This window comes from Temnothorax curvispinosus, unplaced genomic scaffold (assembly GCF_003070985.1).
Source record: "Temnothorax curvispinosus isolate PA1 unplaced genomic scaffold, ASM307098v1 QBEX01017816.1, whole genome shotgun sequence".
NCBI lineage: Eukaryota > Metazoa > Arthropoda > Insecta > Hymenoptera > Formicidae > Temnothorax > Temnothorax curvispinosus.
In genome coordinates, this window is record NW_020227596.1 from 967,223 (window position 1) to 975,071 (window position 7,849).

Sequence of the window (7,849 nt, forward strand, 5' to 3'; positions counted from 1 at the left end):
CACACACACACACACACACACACACACACACACACACACACACACACTCTCCCTATCTCCCTTTTTTTTTCATAAAAATAAAAACACCCGCCAGACGTTTTTAGTTATCGAGAAAAAAAATTTGACAGGAGTTTCCGTCGAATATTTCCGGGACGTCTGTTTCGGTATTTTTAACGTACGCTTAAAGCGGAACAAGCGGTGGCTACGTTAGCACTTTAGCAGATAAGATACACACAGGATTAAACGATTTCCACGGTAAGCCTGCCATTTCGCAAGCAGATGTTCCGTTCGCACGGCCCAATCATTAATCGCCCTCCCGCTAATAGCAGAAGGCACTTCAACCCTACTTTCAACCTCTGGCCATTAAAATGAGTCCAAAAAGGATTCCTCGATCTCCGACGCGCGTAAGGCTCACGTGCGAAATCCGACAAGCAGGAGGAACACCCTGTGGCTTATTCTTACATAGTCCATCGTGTTTGCTTGTCCAAAGTTACCCTCGCCCGTTTTCAGGATAATTACACCAGATCTGCAAGCGTCTAAAAGCTACTGCTTTTAGAAGTGTATGCTTGTATTCAAAAAGTAATAAAATTTAAAAGAAATAATATAATTTTACTTTTGATAAAAAAAAAACTAGACATATATGAAAGATGAAAAAAGATATAAATATACAAGGCTATCTGTCTACGGAGGCTGTGTGTCCACAGTACTGCTCAGGTGTTAAAAGATAAATATCTCTACCGTTCCAACAAATAATTGAAAAAAGCTCTACGTAAGCTCTTACGTCGTAAAAGATTCAGAAGCTTTTATTCTCTTGCGATGGTTTTCGCAGACACTATATTATCCGTTACCAAAAAAAAAAAAAATAAGCGAAAACCATTATTAACATTTTTCGACGGTCGAAAAATTTGTTGTGTGACAGTAGTTTAACTCAAATTAAGCAATTTTATAATATTATCAATTAATATATCTATAATTATCAGATGTGAGAAGCGTCAAATCATTCCGCAACCGACTTGCTCACTTACAAAATTTATTTCTTTACAATGTTAAAACATGAACGATTCTAATTACGTTTTTTTTTTATAGAAAGCTTGAAAGGTTACATCATTAAAATATTCAGCCATCTTTATTAGTTTACTTTATAAGTAAACTTTAAAGAAGCATAAATTGTAGACAGATTGCCCCAGTCTCTCCTAATACACATTTAATAAGAACTTATTAAAATACTCAAAATATTTCTTATTTACGCAAACATATTTACAATAATATAAAATACATATTAGCAACACAATTACGAGGATGCTAACGCTACGGAATATTAGTTGTAACTCTCGTAGGATTCTAGCACACCGAAGACTATTTTAGCGGATTACGTCACCTTATTACAAAGTCTACTTACACTAAATATACATTAATAGACGCTAACTAGAATAGCATCAAGATAAGCGGCGGGGAAGCTAAGGAGAAATAATTCAACCAGACTCATGGCGTTTCTCTCACATCTGTGTCGCGGCGATACAATACAATTCCGCTCCGTTTACACGAAATTATTACGGACAGTTACGCGCTGTCTTCGATTCACACCGCGCGCGAAATGGGAGATGAAATATTTTTAATAATTTCGCGATAAAGCACCGCGAGACGCTGGCAAATGTGCCCGTGAAGCGAAACGGAGTGGTATGTGACGGGAAGATGACTCGTGTGCTCGCAAGCACTCGAACTCCACGGACATTACAGATGTAGCGAGTCGCATCTATGAGGGCCGAATGGATCTCGCGGCAATTTTTCTATTTCGGACTTTTTCGTCGTGAGCGAGCGACCGAACGATCGGATTTACAAGAGTCCGATATCGATCGTGCGGGATCGCGACGTCCTAGCACTTCGATAAACCATTTTTCTCCGACTGTCGCTACCGAGGCGGAATAAAGTTACCATGGATATCTTTCCTCCTTCGATATATACGGATATACGTTTTCCCCAAATGCGTCTCTCGTACTAACGAAAGTACTGATTTTTATTTGACTGCTTTTAGGATCATTGCTGTCGTTGCGGAATGTGCTTCTTCTCGGGTTCTCAGCCACAAGATGAGAGAGAGAGGGAAAAAAAGGAGAAAGATAAGGAGCGACACTCCCAAAAGGCGAACTATATCGCTGAATCGTCCCTTATCGTTCCGCGAATAGCCACGTGATCGAATTTAACCGAGATTGGACCGGAACGGGACGGTCGTACCGGGACTTCCGGTAATCCACTTTCCCTTAAACCGCGGACCCCCCTTAAAGCAGGATAAATGGTTAGCGTGGAGAAACCAGAAGCCGAAGTAAATTCTCGAGTGTGCGCCGTGGATTAACTTTCTACTAACTACTTGCATTACGGGAAACAGAGTCCTCGGCGAAATTGGAATATATTTCGCTTCGTGATGTTGTTTAATGCGCTCAAAACTGTCATCGGGAAATTGATACTGAGCAGAACCGTCCGATTCCAGGGAATAATATTCATGATGGGGAAACTTGTAACTTTGTCGAAGTTCAGCGGATTACAATTTTCTCTCTCGAAAAGATTAATCGGATTAATAAAATTATCTTATCTATTTTCACGAGTTTGTTATAGCCAGAAATTCGCAAAGACAAATCGTATCTTCGAGCAGCCAAATAGAAGTGAGTATCAACTTCAAATTTCTGCGCTGAAAGCATTTATTTTCATACAAATCAGAGAGTGTTTTAGGTCGACGAATATAAGCGATTTGGTTATAATGTCGATCGATATACCTGAATCTTTTAGATGTTCGGCGCATCATTCGAGTATATTTCACGGTGATCGATTTTGAAAATATCACGATGAGAAATGAATCGCAACAATAGCGTTTTATGTGCGAAATGCAACATGTGCACGAATTTTGCCGACGCGACGCATCGATTCCGCTTCGAAAATTATTCAAATAAAGAGAGAAAGAGATGGAAAAAGAGAGAGAAATAGAACTGGATGGCACTTGACCCGAGAAAAGTGGCCCCGTGATTGTTCACTTCTCGTGGTTTTGAAAAAGTCGTTTTATTTAATACGCGCAACGGGTACTCTTTACGATGCTCTTATTTTTTATGCGAGGATCAAACTCAGAAGTAAATGTCGTCGACAGATTGATAATATCGCCCGTGCTGTGGATTACAGAAACACGCTTTGACGGCATCAATCCGAACTCTCCTCTCGTGCGATCGCAAATTATACAAGTCAACGATAAAATTTGTTAGCTAATTAAATATTTTCCAAAGTAACTAAGAAGCTCTTTCGTAGGATAAACAGTTTCCTAGAGCCACGGAAATTATAAACTCCAATTTTTCTCTACCCGCGAGTTAGGGAGCTAAGAGGGGGTAAGAGATAAATTTGATTTATACAACTTATTTACAGTTTCTGAATAAAGGATCAAAGTTCTTCGGGCAGGTGTTCTCAGGGTACATTATAACATTCATTTTTTTTTTAAGCCTGCCGGAGGCGCGACACGTCCAGGAGTAGGGATCCATTTAATCTACCAATTTCTCGAATAGAGAACTCGCGAATGTTCGCAAGCGTATTTACGTGTCGGAGAGAATGTATCCCGGATCTAGGATAGGGTAGGGTATAACGTAACATTTAAAGCGATGTTCACTTAACCGCGTCGCTTTCATTAAGCAACCCGCGACGAGCCTGAGGGATTAAAGAGAGACTCGGTGGATCTCGCCGCTAAGGTACACAAAGTACGTAACGCACTTTCTGTGTACGTATGCGGTTGCGGTGTTGTCCTCGCGTTAACAATACGCGTACGTACCGTGCCTGGTGCAGCCGGGAATTAGATCGTTCCACGGCTACACCACATCCGCACCGCGCATCCGCGCCGCGAGCGTACAGAGATATTAAATCCGACTCTGAGGAGGTCGCGACACGGGGGTGGAGGATGATTAACACTAATCAATATCGTAACTACATCGCAGGCAGTCAATTGTGGTTTCAATGCGAGATGACATTAGGCAAAGACCGGAATTAACCCGTCAAAAGTGCAGCGTGGTTCTAAATTAAATTAACCCTAGAATCCATGACTGGGGTCGATTTCGACCCCAGGCGAACTTTGAACTACGCTCCTGAGCTAGCGAGTGACATTATCGACTCAGGACCTGAACCATAATTCATTTCAACTTTCTAAAAGTAGGGTTATGTCGGGCGCAGCGTTAGTTGTTCGCTAGCAGTGAAGTAGCACAGTCGTAAAGCGGGCGTGGGGTCGATATCGACCCCAGTCGTGACTTGCCGTTTGAGTTTCGTCACGGTAAGCTAATTTTATTTTTTCGCTAGAATCAATATATATCATGTATTATTACGTAATCTGAGCATAAATAGTCATAAATATTATTTAAGACGAAATATCACACAATTTAGTCGGTAAAAATCCCGTTGCCTAAGAAGATTGACATTTCGCAGAAAATGGCTGGGCGATATAATGTTTCATTTTTTTCATATTTTTTACTATTTTGTATCAAATAAAAATGAAATAATACTTAAAATACAATTTTTTATGGTTTTTTCATCGACTTTTTCCGTATTTCAACTTTGCGAATTTCTTCATCTTTATAGTCCCAAATAAATATACTTTTTGAACAGAACATAGCGATGACAATTTTTTTCTAATAGTCTAATGTGTCCTCTTTAAAACCCCGTTTGAAATTTTAAAATCGGTTGATTACAAAAAAAGATACAAATTTTTGTTTAAAAAAAGAGGTTTTTGCTGATTTTCTGCGTTTTTCAGTCTTTAAATGGATTTTTCACTAACTAAACTTGAGTAAAATTAAATTTACCGTATACCATTCTCTTCGTTATTAAAAAACGAAGAAATTCATGTAGGTTTAAAGGCCCTTTATTTCTGTAGGACCGGTTTTACGATCAAATAAAGCGTGGGGTCGATATTGCCCCCAGTCATGGATTAGAAGGTCAAAAAAATGTATCATGGATTCTAGGGTTAAAAATGATAGAGATTTTCCTACGACATTTTATCGATTCTTTCGTGTCTGACCTATTAAAAATCTTATATGTTAATTTATTCTTACATAATTGTTATCCTATGATAATAGTACCCGCTCACAATTGAAGCGACTGCTTCTGTAAATTAGAGCATGAATGCTAGATATGTGATTTTTAAATCACATGTTGAAAGTATCTGTCTCTTAAATTTATATTGAAAATAACTTTTCGACGTATTATCGATTTATTTATATGTTTAACCTACTGTTAAAATTTTTATATTTATTTGTATGTTATTGCTATCCTATGACAATAGGACATGACAATAACGTGTTACGGGAATAAAATTACACATGCTATCAGTGTTCGAATCTGCAGCATATACATGTTATGTGCGCAATTTTCAAATCGCACGTTGGGAATATCGTGCTAGAATCTTTGCGGGAGGATCGGGCGAAGAAAAAGCGAAGATAAACCATCGGCGCGGGATACGTATCGACCAAGTGCATCGCGGCGGGAAAGCGGCGGAAAATAGAAACGCCGTTATCGCGCCCTGGCACCACCGCGTAGTGTTTTAGTGGCCGATATGTTTCAGCAGCGATTTCCACGGGTCGATAGAACGATCGCGCCCTATCGCGCGTTTGCCGCAACGGCGACGACCGCGTTTCTAATGATATTCCACCGAGACTTTACGATGATGCTTTTGTCGACGATGCAAATGCGGCGACGCGACGACGAGCGTGTGCGTCGAACGTGTATATGAAAGACGTCTCCCTTGCTTTTAGCGCGGGGACAATTACCCGGTCGAATTGGCGCAAACGCGCGTGGCTTTATTGCGGTACCGGACGGCCGTGAAAAGTTTCCTCTCTCTTTTTTACGAAGACCATCTTTTATTTCTCGCCCCCGCATCGCGATCTCATTCCAAATTCCTTGCAGAGACGAGGGACACGAGGTGTAGCACTCTCGCGTATTGAATCGCGATAATAGAGAGCCGATGAAATGACTGATCGCATACGGAACTTTAGCATTTTTCTCTCTCTTTCGAGATAAAATCACGCGACTTATCGAAATAATCGAGTTAATGCGAGTCAAGTTGCGAGAACATTCTCTTTTTGCTTTATTTTTGGGACACGCGTAATGCTTAAAAATTTCACAGTATGCAAGCGGGGCGAGGTTTTCGCGAAAATCTAGATAAAATAAAAAAAAAAACTTGGACGCTGTAAACTTGCAGGGTTGTAAGTTCCGCGCGTTCCGCGTTAACTTCACGGCGCCGTACCCGGGATACAAAAATTCAAGTTATGCAATATACTCCGGGCTCGCGGCTTAAGGAACTTTTTGCGAGGCACCATACAGAAAGTCCACGTTCGATGAGTTACGGTCCATTTAGCAAAACTGTTTACGCTAACTTCACCGAAACTATATAGGAACATAAGCGGAATTCTACGAGGCAAGGAAGTCACACCCCCTCTCCCGCCCCTCTTTGCTGCACAAATTTTTCCCCTTGCCTTTTCTTAAGTCTTCTGCTGGTGATCAGAAGCGAGATCGCAAAGTTGGGCGAATTGAAAGCGCGACCGCCATTCATTTCCAGGTTCAAAGGAAAATTATTCACTCCCGCGTATATATATATATGTGTATGTATAAGCGCCGCGGTTTTATCGGGTACGCTCGAGCAAACGGGCGGAATAAAAATATCTATTCCGATCATCGGAGTTGTTCGAAATAAATGCCACGGATATAGGGAATGAAAGGATCGTAAATTTCGCGCGCGAGTGTCGCCCGCGCGCGGGACTTAAGCTTTCTTCGAGGCGGTTGAGAGACGCGCGTCCGTGCGCGTCGCAGTAGTTGAGAACTCGAATCCATCGATCAGAGCCACTCTTCGCGGGGGTTACCTGGATCAAGGTGAAGCGTCCTCGAGACGGAAAAAGTGGCAGCCCCTTTCCTACTGAGAATTTCTCGACGGGGTAAGAAGTGGAACGTAAAACTTCGCGAGGGGCGAGGAAGGAGGAACGGTCGCTGACTCCGGCGAAGTGGCGCATCCTCCCTGTTCACCTTTCCTCGGCGATACTTCGCTAACAAAGTGCATTCCGATTCCGATCTCTCCGTGGAAATGGGCGTGAAAGAAAAAAAAAAAAACAATGTTGTAACATTAAAGAAAAATTTACATTTATATTTGCCCGTCGTAAGTAACGCAGGAGGAACTTTGCGTAACTGCGAATATGATACGCTGTACGTGTCGTGTAACATGTGGAATATGTTACTCGGTTTAATCACATACTGTGCGCTATCAGCAGTCACGCGAGATATTCCCCGTTGTGAATATGTATAGGTCATATGTAAATATGCAACGCGCGGGGGAATGCATCGACGCCAGAAAGCCGGCGGATTAAGTAAATATTCGCGAGCATCGTCGGATGAAGTTCGAGGCGCAAGCATCGTCGACAGATAGGCGAACAACGGCCACGTATAAACTTCGCGGAGTCCATAAACTCGGATAGAAACTGCCAAACGTATTCTCACCGGCACGCCACAAGCCCGTCCTCCTCTCTATCTTCGCCAAGCCTCTCCGTCTGCCGACTTTAATAAAAGACGAAACACTGTACGCCCGCGCGAGAAAAATTCCAGGGGTCGTTAGCACGTACTACACGTGTATACGCGCGAAGGACCCCTCGGAAACTTTCCCCTCGCGACATAATCCCCATAACGCGGCAACTCATTATAATGTCAGATTTTCCACGAAGGGTCGGGAAAACCACCGTCTCGCCGCCCATCCGTCCAACGGAGAATTACGCCTTTGTATTTTACAGACCAATCTGCATTTTCGTCGCGTCGCGTCGCGTCGCGCGGCAATAAAGAGAGAGAGAGATTCGTCAGA